The 15,316-nt window shown below is 35.2% G+C and overlaps 1 pseudogene; it reads right to left on the bottom strand.

Moving 5' to 3' along the window:
* Positions 1–277: 277 nt before the first annotated feature.
* Positions 278–1,265, bottom strand: LOC128215345 (uncharacterized; annotated as a pseudogene).
* Between the last annotated feature and the right edge of the window lie 14,051 nt (positions 1,266–15,316).

Genomic DNA, 15,316 nt, shown 5'->3' with positions numbered 1-15,316 from the left:
ACTTAAAGGACTGACTACATGAGGTGGAAAATCTGTTTGTTCTATAAAACCGTTTTTCAACATGTCATCAATAGATTCTTTAACAAATTCAATATTTGAAAGAGCTGACTGATTATTTTTTGAAAACGATGTTTCCGGCATTGAAATGAAAGGAATAGTATAGCCGTTTTCAATAACATCTATTATATCAGGGTTTGTGCCAATAGTCTTCCAATAGTGTACATCAGATTCAAACTCAAAACAATGATCTTGATTACAAATATTGAATAAATACTCATTATTTAGTGGCTGAGTTTGCTCCTGTGGGCTTGACATCACGGTTGGCTGACTGGTTAAATCTGGATAGCCACTCGCACTCGCGCCGGAAGTGACCCCGCTTTCCACATGCGAAGCAGATGACTTTATCTGGCGTTCTAGAATAAGGTTGCTGGGGTTGATACTGGTCCTGATAGGGACTGTAGGTCCGAAAAAGATCCCGCATGCCCGTAGCCATGGGCCGTGAGGGGAAGATGGGCCCCGCACCGGAAGAACGTCCCGGGTATCCAAAGGTTGCCGCTGGTGCTGGCCTCCGCTCCATACGATCAGGGAAAAAAGAAAGAGAATCAGCATTTGTAGGATTACCCTTTTTAAGTTTTCTGACAGCCTTGGCTTCAGTCCTTTTGATTTTACGCTCGTCATCGCTATCAGAGCCCAATTCTGGGGTTTCATATTCTTTGACTGTGGCCCAGCCCCCAGGGGAATTGTCCGCCAAACGAATAATTTCTATGTTTAATTTTCCTTAGCGCTTCTTTAGCTTTTTCTTTATTTGAATCAAGGCTGTCAGAATCCACGATAAAGTGTAACAAGTTTGAAATGTCAGTATTGAACTGAAACTGAATTTTGCAGGAGGTATTCTTGAAATAAGGAATGTTATCTTTTTCCTTTTGTTTGCAACTTGTACTCGTTAGCTCTTGTTTTAATGTTGAAAGTTTCGTGTCAAAATAAGATCTGAATAAATCAAAAGCTCCAAACAAATCTCCTTCTCTATCCCCCGAGGGCCCAAGCCTACCTTTATCTCCGCTGTAACTTGCTCCAGGGTCTCTATCATTCAAGGTCTCCGGGTCCCTGCCACGAGATGTGCAAACCGGCTCCTTGCCACGTTGTACTTCCGGTCTCCTGCTACGGTCTTCCGGCTGGATAGACTGGCCCAAGGAAATAGACGAAAGCTGCCTATGGCTAAACTCAAGCTGATCTTGGTCATTTATTCCCGCAGAGTCAAATGACATCTTCCCGAAGTGAATACCAAAGATTAAGAAAAAACTCGAGATTTGACAATTTTGCAATGTTTTCTCTATCCCGTCTGAGCGTCGAATAACCAATTCAGTTTAGTAAATGCACGAGGAAAACTCCTGATTTACGCACGAGTAACCAGACCTATACCTAATAGTACTTTAATAATCCTATACCGCAATAATAATAAATACATGCATGTGGTATTGAGCGTGTGCTTGATCGGGAATGTGGTGTTGATAATGAGAAAGTTGACCATGAATAAGAGCGCATTATCAGGGATTTGTTGTAGAAGAGGGACCTGAAAAGGGCGATTTGTTTGAGCAGGAATGGTCTGGTCAAAAGCTAGATGTTGGTTATGTTGCCTCGGAGTGGTGTCAGGATGTAAAGGCGCCTGTGTAAAGCCCGGTAACAGTGACTGTTGCCTGTACTACAGGTAGTTTTGTGGTAGACAACCGTATATTTGGGCTTGACAGTCATTCGACCAGAACTCTGTTTAGCCGTGTTGTGGCTCTAACAGAAATAACTTGTAGTTGTCGCCTTTTTACGTATGCTAGCAGGTTTGAAATGACTGCCAATGAAGGAAAGAAAACAATAAAGACGCAATTATCTACTGTTATCGAGATCCCTTTATTCAGCATTTGGGCAATACTTTCTTCAACCGACTTCGGTAAAACATCCGGCCGTCTTTTGAAATTTTATTTTTTGCACTTTACATTTGAAGGACTGGTACGCATTGTCATTATTCGGGAAAGATTGGCATAACTATGTGCAAATGTATTAGATTAATGTGTTTTAATCTAATACATTAGTGATTTCTTCAGATAAACTGTTTCAGCTAATTAAGCTAACTTCTGTTAACGATAAGGTTGTAATTTTGTAAATTACGATATGTTGATCTCACACTTTCGTCAATTCGAGAAAGATTTGACATCGGTTAAGATAAGCCAAATGAATCACTTTTGTTAAAGAAATGGTCTTAAGAAGTATTTAAGTTTACTCCTATTATTCTGAACATGTGGGCATTAAATGCATTTAATGGTATATTATCAAAGTAGTCTACTAGTTTAAAATGCCAAAGGGAAAACATACGTTAAATAGAATGCATTTCATGACATTAAAAATTTATGTTAGCATGAATAAAATATGTCATTCCGAAACGTTTAAACAGACAATCTTGTTAATTTGATTTAAGATTTTCATACATTATTTTGACACCGAATAATGAGAGAACCAAAAGTGTTTTTATAGGTACTATTGTTCACTGAGGTCAGTTAAGTTTGATATTGACTGAGGAAAGAGGAAGTGAATAAATATGATCAATGGAAATGCCTACGCTCTGTATATACTTTTCCCATTTAATTTATAGTTTGAAGCAGTCTTGATTTGCCAATTATTGATCTCTTTGTAAAGCAGTGGTTGAAATGAGATAAACTATAAACTTACTTGTCTTATCTTTGAAATGTTCATAAATTTGTATACTACAAAGTATTATCTTATAGTTAGATAGGTTGCTCACCAAAATGGAAAATATACGTTTTAAGGGAACTCAAGAAATAAAAGAAAAACTTAATGACATAGAGAAATTAAACAAGACTTTGCGTTTACAAACTGATCTTTGCAAAAAGCAAATAGAACAGGCGAAAGAAAATGTTGAAATGGAATGTAATTCTGGTCTTTTGCAATTATTACGTGTCAAAGATGATTTAGTGAAACTGGTGATTAACACTACTGAACATCAGAGAAATTCACGGGGAGAAGAAGATGTACCAGTGTTTGGAAGTCCTGGAAATACGATGAACACTCAATTTCATCGATCCAAATCGGCAGTCAATTTGAGACCCGTTCGAAGATCTTTTGTTTTGCCAACAGTACGTGCCAAAGAGCTCGACGATACACGAGTCGATATGGTTCCGCTTCATGTTCCACTACCGTCAAGTTTGAGCGTGTCTACATCGAATCGTATTGATGGTATGATGCCAAATTCAAACCACAAACACAACTCCAACTCTAGATCACCAAATTCTACTGGTTGTGAAACTGGTAAGATGCAAGGAGAGGACAACCATGTCGAATGTTCAAGAGAGATCGACGAAACAAACAAACAATACTATCAAGATGACGGTGATAAAACAAAGTTAATTGAAACAAATACGGATACCGTAGCTATTGAAAGTTTAATGACAAACCCTGAACCAACGAACCTTTCTTCTGCGTCAACGGAACAACACACTGAACGCGTGTATACACAGCCTACAGATGAAGTGTCAGGGAGAAAAATTGACGAATCCAAGCCAGCGTTTCAAAACAAAAAAATAAATCAAAATGAGTGTGTCCCACACTTTAAAGGAAACATAAATAGCACGAATGAAGAACAACATGAAGCAACAACTGAAGAAGGTTCAGATTGTGTGCAGTCACAAATGGTTAAAGATGGCATATCAAATCTCAAAAAACTTGCATTTAAAGATGCCAAACCAAAGCTATCAGAACAGAGCATAATCAAAAGCAAGGATGGATCTTTTAGAATAAACGACTGCGCCGACGTACGTATTTTCGATAAATACTTTGTTGCCACATTGAAGAACGAATTGGTCAAAGTGGAGTTTGAAACTGGAAATGTTTCGGATAGAGTTTACCTAAAGGGAGCAGGGAATATGTGCAAGATTAGAGGGACAAAAAAAGTTGCTGTTATTCAAATTGGCAAGTACATTGCTATTGTGGATGTTGGAAAAAGCATGCAAATTGTTTATAGGATAAAAACAGATAAAACCTATCAAGCTATCTGTCATTCCGCCACCTATGAAAAGTATCCTGATAATTATCAACCCGAGGTGGCGTTCATGTTCTTTGCCGTACACAGCACTATGTGCGGGGCGGACCAATATATTGATACCGTGGATAAGATTGGACCTGAAAGAAGCCAGTATGCTAAGGCAATTCGGCTTCCAAATTTTAAGGGTGTAACTCTCCAACTACAGCAAATCAGAGGAACTACATGCATTGACGCGTTCGGCGAAAATAAACTTGTTGTTGGAACATCGAAAGAAATTCTGTGTTTGAAGAAATCTGATGATAAATGGTCACCCGAATGGAAAATTCCAATCATAAAAAAGGTTTCGAACCTCGTGTGCTGCAAGAAACAGGTGTATGCATGCATTCAAGAGGAAAAGAGAGTGATGCTAATTGATGAGGAGGGTAAAATTGTGTCAGCAAATGTACTAAATGAGGATGTCGATTATGTTCCGGAGATGGTTGATGTTTATGGAGACACATTAGCTGTTACCAGCTTTGACTTCAATGATTGGAAAACAATTCACTTACGCACACACATATAGATTTGTTTTGCATCGACGGCATACTTTAAGTTTATACATGAGAGATATATTGAAATAATTCATAGCAAAAACATTAATAACAAGGATTTTCGTTGAACATTTTTATGAATTATTGAAGTGACCGTGCATGTATTCTGATTGACGTTTAGCCGTATTCAGCATTCACATTGAACAAGCATACTCATAAATAATCTGAATCTTCTAAACCAACAAAGACCGTCCAAACTAGTTTAACGGCCCTCCAACCACGTGAGCACAAGAAAGTGGCATTACAAGAACCAATTACTAGTATAAAGTGTACTACTACTAGATGTGACAGTGTTGCACCTTCTTCTGTCTCCAAATTACAAAAGGATGAAGAAGGGACCTTCGAATACATAGATACGTAATGCCATCAATGAAGCATGAATTATACACAGAGCAGAGTAGGCACATTAAATATGTTCAACTATGTGAGTGTTTCACAGTGTTTATGATTCCAATGGATGCTGTCTAGACGAAGAGACGTAAACCACTGTCTAGCAAACAGCTTCATTACTGTAAAGTTTTGGGAGTATCTTCATGAAAAAGCAAATTATAATCTTTTGGTATAATAGGACAGACCAACCATAATAATTCATGCCCATTCTAAGCTTTTTTGTTACTTTTATTTTTCCCCTCTTTTATTCAGAATGATTTATTTTATCCAATGTTATAGTTTACACTTTGTTGCCTCTTGTTCTTTTTATTTTGCTTTTTATTTTTTTATTTTTTTACATTTAGTATAAACTTTTTTTATTCTACAAAGATTGTGAAGAAAAGTTAAATTAACTTCTGCTTATATACTCTTGTTGACACGATATTGCTCGAGAGTGTGGTCTTGTTTTGTGAGGACAACCGGGGAATTCGGAAAAAAACAATAGTCCGGCTAAGTGACTACCAGCCACACTTACATTGCTCCAAGGACGGGAATCAAAACCCGGGTCACTTTAGTGAGAAGCAAGTGCACTATGGACAACCTTAAATATGTGCATACTGAAGTAAAACGATCATCCAGTGTTCATTTGACATTAATGTTTGTTTTAATTATTTAATAATGTATATTCCGTGTTGGAGTTATTTGGTTCATCTCGCATAAAAACATATATACATCAGGCAACAACACACGAGAGTTTTCAAAATAACCGTGCTTTAGTGGAACTTTGTATTGTACATTTTGTTATTCTGTGAAACCAAAAGTGAATGCTTCGATTGAACTTTGTGGATATTGACGGATTGTCAGTTAAGAAGGCTGGCTTACTATTTAAAATAAAATGAATGGATCAGATAACATTGTCGATATAAAGAGAAACTCGTTATATTTAAGTATCGTTATAAACAAATGTCACTGTACGTGCAAGTGGCTATCACTTTTTATATATCAATTCCATTTATATAGATGTGTTTTTAAACAGAACCTAGGAAACATATTACTTCCAAAATAAAAATCAAGTGTTTCAAGTTTTGTGATATTTATAATCGCTGAACGTGGATAAAAGTTAAAATGCATGTTTACCGGATTTATGTTATCAATGACATAACCCAGTTGCTTGAGATGTCCGATTTTAGTTGGATACAAATCTATTTTGAAATAAAGATTTAAATCAATGAGCAAGTGTATGAATAAACGGAAAATGTTATTGTATAATTTTGCATATTGAATAAGTCTAAATTAGGACTATAACTGTTTTACGACAATACTACGGTTATCGTTTTATGTTAACTTTGGCAGTCTGAAGAATCCTAGATAGAAAAAGTGATAACATATAAGATGTAATACATTTGTCATATTGCCATCCTAATATCCCCTTATTTGCTATTTTATTCTTGAAGGACAAGTGTTTGTAACAATTTCACTTGGAGGACGGTAGCAACATCATTTGATCGTGAATACCGTTCTGACATGGACCTCTGGAATGTCTAATGTACTTATAGTCTTTCCTTAGTCAATACAACGTTAAGAGGCGTGTCTTTCGTTTACTGTATGTTGAGCTTTGATAGTGTACCTTTTAACAGGCCCATCGTCAATGTCCTACATGTGTTTGCAACACAAGATTTTCATTGTTGCACTGTAGAATTTGATCGAGAATACATTTCTTGCCTCGATCTGTTGAGTTTTGCTAGTCCCGCATTGTCGTCTCCTGGTCAATGTTACAATCGATAAGTGACGTTGAATATGTTCTGCGTCTCTCGTCTAATATCTGTTGGGGTTTTAACAGTGTGCGTATTTACAGGGTCATCCTAAATTGTTTGGCTACGGGTCTTGTTCCTGATGTCTTGTAGTCTTAAAGGGATAACATAACTCCTATAAGAGTAAATCGGACAACTCGCTTCTGGGAAGGAATGGAAGGAATTTGATTGCTATATTGGTAACTGGTGTTAGTTATTTATGCAACGTCATTACAATTCATATGTGAATAACTTGATCCCAGTATAAAATGATAATGATTTATTCTTACTCTAAGAAATAATCAGGTGACATAGATACCTTATAATGATAGACAACTGTAACTTCAACATTTATTAGTTTTAGTCCACATGCCTCAATGATAAATTCATGTTTGTTTTAAGATAAGTTGCAGGCTTTTTTTCAGATAATCAACAAGACAAGGCCCATTGTACATAACGAGAGTAGATATTAAAATCAAGGTAAAACCAGTGGGGTATTCAGTAAGTTATATTAAAATCAAGATAAAAAAGTGGAGTGTTAAGTTAGTTATATTAAAATCAAGATAAAACCAGTGGGGTATTTAGTAAGTTATATTAAAATCAAGGTAAACCCAGTGGGATGTTCAGTAAGTTATATTAAACTCAAGTAAAATCAAGATAAAACTAGTGGGGTGTTAAGTAAGTTATATTAAAATCAAGGTAAAACCAGTGGGGTGTTCAGTAAGTTATATTAAACTCAAGTAAAATCAAGATAAAACTAGTGGGGTGTTAAGTAAGTTATATTAAAATCAAGATAAGACTAGTGGGGTGTTTAGTTAGTTATTTTAAAATCAAGATAAAAATAGTGGAGTGTTAAGTTAGTTATATTAAAATCAAGATAAAACCAGTGGGGGTATTTAGTAAGTTATATTAAAATCAAGATAAAACCAGGGGGATGTTTAGTTAGTTATATGAAAATCAAGATAAAACCAGCGGGATGTTTAGTAAGTTATATGAAAATCAAAATAAAACCAGTGTGGTGTTTAGTTAGTTTTATTAAAATCAAGATAAAACCAGTGGGGTGTTTAGAAGGTTATATTAAAATCAAGATAAAACCAGTGGGGTATTTAGTAGGTTATATTAAAATCTAGTTAAAACCAGCGGGATGTTTAGTTAGTTATATGAAAATCAAGATAAAACCAGCGGGATGTTTAGTAAGTTATATGAAAATCAAAATAAAACCAGTGTGGTGTTTTGTTAGTTTTATTAAAATCAAGATAAAACCAGTGGGGTGTTTAGAAGGTTATATTAAAATCAAGATAAAACCAGTGAGGTGTTTAGTTAGTTCTATGAAAATCAAGATAAAACCAGCGGGATGTTTAGTAAGTTATATGAAAATCAAAATAAAACCAGTGTGGTGTTTAGTTAGTATTATTAAAATCAAGATAAAACCAGTGGGGTGTTTAGAAGGTTATATTAAAATCAAGATAAAACCAGTGGGGTATTTAGTAAGTTATATTAAAATCAAGATAAAACCAGGGGGATGTTTAGTTAGTTATATGAAAATCAAGATAAAACCAGCGGGATGTTTAGTAAGTTATATGAAAATCAAAATAAAACCAGTGTGGTGTTTAGTTAGTTTTTTTAAAATCAAGATAAAACCAGTGGGGTGTTTAGAAGGTTATATTAAAATCAAGATAAAACCGGTGAGGTGTTTGGAAGGTTATATTAAAATCAAGATAAAACCGGTGGGGTATTAGTAAGTTATTTCAAAATCAAGATAAACCCACTGTGGTGTTAAGTAAGTTAACAGTTTTATTTCAAAACCGGCTCATGGCCATGCCATCAGTATTAGTAACAATGTACAAAATTATGAGCACAACGAAGCATTAATATTACGACACAGTTTAAAGAATGATATTCGGTTCGTAGTTGCATTAACTTCGGTTAGGAAAAAAACATTAAAAACTAACAACAATTTATTAAACATATGATATTATAAACACAACAGAAGTTTACATCAAGTGACAGATAAACCGATGTTTAACTAGACTGGATTATTTGATTTATTCCCCTTCGACGTTCTACTGTATTGATTTCGTTTCTTTAATATGCATATCAAGTCGATAAATCGTTGATCTATTTATAAAATGAATGCGAATATTAATCAGTTTATAACGACATGCACATAAATATTTAAATCTAGCTCAAACACGTCTTATTTGTATCTGTATACTTGTTAACCAAAAGTATGATATTGACTAAACAAGGACAATTTACTATAAAATTGTGTGGTCGACAATTATTACTATGGTTTTTCAGAGTCATTAAATATTTAAAGTTAAATGTAGCAAATATACACTTAATCTTATATTTCTTATAGCTGGCATATCGAAGTACGTTGGGTATTTGGTTAATTTAATCAACATACACATGATGCTTGGTCAAACACAATGCAATGAAATGTTTAATATCTTTATCCATAAAAATATCAATAAAAACACTGCAGACATATCAGTATATTACATTGAAGCATAAAATATGTCATCAAATAAACAAAAATAAACGTTGATCTAACATGGCGAAAGTAAAACTGCTTTTAGCAAAGAAAACGCTTTTTGATTACAACTTCGCACATTTCCCAAGCAGTCTCAATAATGTTAAATGGTGGCATTCTCCATTGAATATAAACCCTCACTGCCGTAAGTTATTTCAAAATGGCACTTGTTTCCCCCCCAAAAAATATAGTATTTCAAAGATATGTTATTTGATGTTTATAAAAACAATAGCAAATTCGACCACGACGTAACTTGGTTTTGATACGAACTGCCCGGTAAAGCGGTTCACTTTCTTTATCAAATAAATGACAGGCATCTTTTCTTGCAGACTCGATTTGTTATTTAAACATTCCAAAAACATATGATTGATTGGTCTTAGTACGGTCTCCGAACGTACTGGACAACTTAAAGGTTATTTGAAAAAAACACATTACTGTCCAAAAGATCAGCCTACACAACTAATCATTAAAGAAGAGAAAAAACGATATAGGAGAACACTAAACAACTATCAAATAAAACATTGAAAATTACTTGGGCGGTTGTTGGGGGGGGGGGTATAACCTTACACTCAGCCAAATATTTATCAACAAAGTAGACACTAATCATACATATTCATAAAACATTTCTATTTTGGTTGTCAGCGTTGCAAATTTCATTTCGTTCAACGATCATTTAAAATCAAACCAAAAACACCCATGTATTTTAAAGCGCTGTGGGGCGGTCCTCATTTCGTTCAGAGTGTTGTGATTCATTTTCTGGTTCATCGGGATCACTTAAAAATGTTCAATGAATCTTAAAAATAGAAGCCAATGATCTCGCTTCTAGGGTGCTGGTATGGTGTTGCCCATTCTATTCCTGACGGCTTTATTCAAACGGAAATGGCGGATTTCAAACTTTGGATGCAGTTGGTGCTTTTCGAAGGGATACTTTTTCAAGATGTTTTCATTCAAGTGTCAGTAGTTTAATTCATTTAAGGGTCTGTAGATAGAGTCTATTGTTCCAACCGTGTGAATCAAAACTAATAATGGCCAATTGGTCGCCAAAAACATCGATCATCTTCGGTACAAATGAACCTGCTTCCAACACATTCTCTGACACAATATTTCCCTCTTTGTCCAATAACATGACACGCTTGTCTTCTTGAATGCAAGCATATACTCGCTTTTCATAGCAAACCAGGCTTGAGACATTCTTTTTGACTGCTACCTTCCATTTGAGTGACCAGTCGTTTCTGATATTTTCCCAGCACTGGACATCATTAATTGTTCCAATCACAATTTCAGTTTCGCTAAATGCCTCGATACAGGTTGCTGTGCTGATTTCCTCTATGTGTTCACCTACACCCTTAAAACTGTAAGGTCGACTACCGCCAGAATTTCTGATTAGCACTGGCCCAATTTTATTTACATTGTCTATACACTCTTTTGGTCCAATCCAAATGCTATTACAAGCGAAGAAACGGAACTCGATTTTCGGCTGATAAGTGTCAGGGCACTGTTGATAAGTTACACAATGGCAAAGCGTGTTGTAACTAACATCAGTGTTTATTGTATAAACAAGTTTCAAGTCTTTTTTCACCTTTACGATTGCGATGCATTCCCCAATTTGAATCACTGCCACTTTTTTAGTACTCTTTATCTTGCACATCTTACCAGCACTGTTAAGGTCCATCCTTGAGAGAATCGTACCACTTTTAAGATCTACTTTAATCAATTCATCTTTTATTGTTGTGACAAAATACTTCTTGAAAACCTTAACGTCGGTACAGTTATCTATTTTGAAAGACCCATCGTCACACCTTATTATGGTGACAGAATTTGGTTGAAGGGTCCTTGTTTCATCAAAATGCGTTGGGGGGTCAATACATAGATGTTTTTCGTCTTTCTTTTCCTTCACCCATTCTCTCCTTTCTTCTGCTTCCTCTTCCTCTTCAGTCCAATCATCATCATCATCATACTCATCACCATATTCTTCTTCTTTTTCTGCTTCTCCTTCTTCTCCTTCTACTTCTTCTTCTTCTTCTTCTTCTTTTTCTTCTTCTTCTTCTCCTTCTTCTTTTTCTTCTACTACTACTTCTCTATGCTCCTCTACTTCTCCCTCTTCTTTGTTTTTGTCTTCACCTTCTTTTCTTCGTTCTCCTTTTAGAGTTCTACCCGAAACTTCATCATAATCGTATGCTATGCTTTTGTCTTCTTGTTCCTCTGATACAGCGCTAGATATTGTAATATTACCAGAGTTAAGAGCTAGTGCATAACTTTCACCACGATCTTCAATATCGTTGTTTACATTTCGCCTTTCGTAAACTGTCACTATATCTGTTTTAATATTCAACAACTTCGAGAGATCCGGGTTACACTCCAACTCAATATCTAATTGAGTGTTATGACCTTTTAACTTTAACTTCCGTTCAAAATCTTGTAATTTATTTTCGCACAAATCAGTCTGCTTTTGCAAATTTTCATTGAATTTCTTTATATCATATACCTTTTGTTTTATGCAATCAATCTTAGTTTCCATTTCTCGAAATAGTGTTTAATTATCTAAACATGAGCAAAATCTAAGCGGTTCGTTATATGACCAAATACTTGTAGCTTATTTTGTATAGCTTGGATATGATTCAAATTGCACATTTTTTGTACATCACCATTTGTACAACGGACAATCAAAACTTATCGATCAATTGAATATATTGTGTTGACTGATCGGGAGAATATACCGTCGGGGATATTATATTACAAACGACAAGGAGCGGACCAAATGTATCCAGCTAATGAAGTATGTGAATGGAAGTTCTGTTTTAGTGATTTGAATACGTAATTAAAATATAAAAAATCGAACCTCGTTATGTCGATTTTTTCGGGACCTAGTGAAAACAGTCGACTCATCCGAATTACAAAAAAATATCACCAATCCCAACACGTTTGAGTTGGATTGTACGAAGTTTACATCCACAATTGAACGGTCTTGTTAGATATTTCGTCGTGAAAACAGCAAACTTATTATTGAAAAATAAAGTGAAACAAAAGAAGAATTATTTGTGTCAAATTTATTTATTTTACGTTTATGGATCACACAAAACACATATAAAACCACAATTGCATACATTTGTACATTGTAAGATGTTATACCGGGTCCTTCTCTGAATTGATCGACCAGAGCAGTGGAACTAACATTTGACATTTTGAAGTAATTCTTTCTGTTCCCTTTCGGGATTGATATCTAATCAATAAAATGTTCATGTTTTACACAATACCAAAGAGCTTGAGCAATAAATGTCTCTGTTATGATAACTTGTTCTACGTCACTCTCGTTGGCACGATGTTGCACTCGAGTGTGGTCTTGTGTTGTGGGAAAAACCGGAGTACCCGGATAAAACCCACTCGTCCGGCTTGTTGACAAATAACCAAACTCACATGCGCCGAAGCCGGGAATCGAACCCGGGGCATTGGTGAGAAGCGAGTGCGCTCACCACCACTGTGCTAAACTGACAACCAGTGGAGTGTTTAGTAAGTTATGTTAAAATCAAGACACACCCAGTGGGGTCTTAAGAAAGATTACAGTTTTATTTTAGAACTAGGCCCATGGCCATCAGCTGTAATAACAATGTACAAAAGTATGAGCACAAAGAAGCATTAATATAACGATACAATTTAAAGAATGATATTCGGATCGTAGTTGCATCAACGTCAGTCGGGAAAAAAATGTATTAAAAAACTAACAACAATTTATTAAACATATGATATTATAAACACAACAGAAATCTACATCAAGTGACAGATAAACCAATGTTTAACTAGACTTGATTATTTGATTTATTCCCCCTTCGACTTTTACTGTATTGATTTCGTCTCCTTAATATGCATGTCAAGTCGATAAATTGTTGATCTATTTATGAACTGAATGTGATCAGTTGATGACGACATGCACATAACTATTTCAATCTAGCTCAAACACGTCTTATTGTATCTGTTTACGTGTTCACCAAAAGTATAATTTTGACTTAATAAGGACAATTTACTATAAAATTGTGTGCTCGACAATTATTGCTATGTAATCAACAAAGTTGACCAAAACCAATTTAATTTGACACCATACTCTTCCTAAACCTGAATAAGGCGACGCTTTCTTAACTTTATTTCCATGTTACACATTAAATTTCTTAAACGAAGAAAAACAACTTAGCTGTCCATTTCATCATATTTATTTTTGTTCATTTACATTTAAAAGGTTTGGAATGTTTAGCCAGACTCCCCTTTCACATATATAAATATCTGGGCCAAATTGACCACAGCACAAATTATTTAGGCCCAAATGGCCATAGCGCAAAAAACTAATTTTGGGCTCACTTGACCCAAAATGAATTTTTGAAATAAAATGGTCCGAAAATGTTGACCCGATTAAAGGCCAACTGGTCACCTGCCAAACTTTGGCGTCTTCCATGGCGACCTACCCCAAAGCCTCAGGGTTGAAAATAAGCAATCAATTATTGCAGCAGTTAAACAATACAATTTAGTTCAGCTCAGCAAATATGCAAATCAGTATCAACTATCAATTACAAGTATTCATTCTTTAGCAAATGTAAGTGAATTCCGTCACGGAAAAGCAATGTTCGGAAAGCACTTTAAAATGGTTAATGATAAATTTGCTTAAGATTTGGATAGAAATGGTGCTGCCGAGCGCTAACCAATAGAAGTATGGCGTACTTAGTACAACGGGTATTGACGCGGTGTTCAACGTACAAACCCTTTCAACAAAAGCAAGGTATCATGATAGTTTACACATTCTGCTTAGGAGACACAAAATACATTTTTTCATATAGTCTATGGGAGCCTCGCCGGACTTTGATTCTTCGGGGTATTCGTCTGGCAACTTCTAATGGCCGTTGCGCACATTGAACTTTCTGCACTGGGTCGCCAGCTTCCCCGGTTTTACGTCATTCAATAGAGCGATGGTAATGGCAAAACTGAAATATTCGAACAACACAACAGAAGAGAGCAACTATTTACATCGAAAAATGATAATATAATGCGTCTGATGCTAATGTTTGTATATAAAGCGTACTGCTCGGCTGCCTAAAATATGCAGGGGGGTAGGGTGTTTTTTTTTAAATGACGATGAAATTAATTCCATAACTTTTAACACACCTTGTACTGACGATGGCTTGATTCGAAAGAAAGCTTTACCACAAAGGATTATTACTTGTAAAGCGAGAATTTACTTGACCAATAGAAATTTAGAAGAGCGATAAACAACTCATGCGAATTGACCCTACGTTGACCTTCGGTTAATAACAACTAACATTTCACTTGTTGATAACCTCGGTTACTCGACATGAGTAACCGGAAGTATTTCAGATTCATTACATATTTAAAGGTAAATGTAGCAAATATACACTTAATCTTATATTTCTTATAGCTGGCATATCGAAGTACGTTAGGTATATGGTTAATTTAATCAACATACATATAATGCTTGGTCAAACACAATGCAATGAAAAGTTTAATATCTATATCCATACAAAATATTAATAAAAAACACTGCAGACATATCAATATATTACATTGAAGCATAAAATATGTCATCAAATAAACAAAAATGAACGTTGATCTAACATGACGAAAGTAAAACTGCTTTAAGCAAAGAAAACGCTTTTTGATTACAACTTCGCACATTTCCCAAGCAGTCTCAATAATGTTAAATGGTGGCATTCTCCATTGAATATAAACCCTCGCTGCCGTAATTTATTTCAAAATGGCAATTGTTTTCCCCCCAAAAATATAGTATTTCAAAGATATGTTATTTGATGTTTATAAAAACAATAGCAAAATCGACCACAACGTCACTTGGTTTTGATACGAACTGCCCGGTAAAGCGGTTCACTTTCTTTATCAAATAAATGACAGGCATCTTTTCTTGCAGAATCGATTTGTTATTTAAACATTCCAGAAACATATGATTGATTGGTCTTAGTACGGTCTCCGAACG

Source organism: Mya arenaria, chromosome 13, assembly GCF_026914265.1.
Source record: "Mya arenaria isolate MELC-2E11 chromosome 13, ASM2691426v1".
Taxonomy (NCBI): Eukaryota; Metazoa; Mollusca; class Bivalvia; order Myida; family Myidae; genus Mya; species Mya arenaria.
The sequence above is the reverse complement of the archived record's forward strand: the minus strand, read 5'-3'. Positions and strand labels throughout refer to the sequence as shown.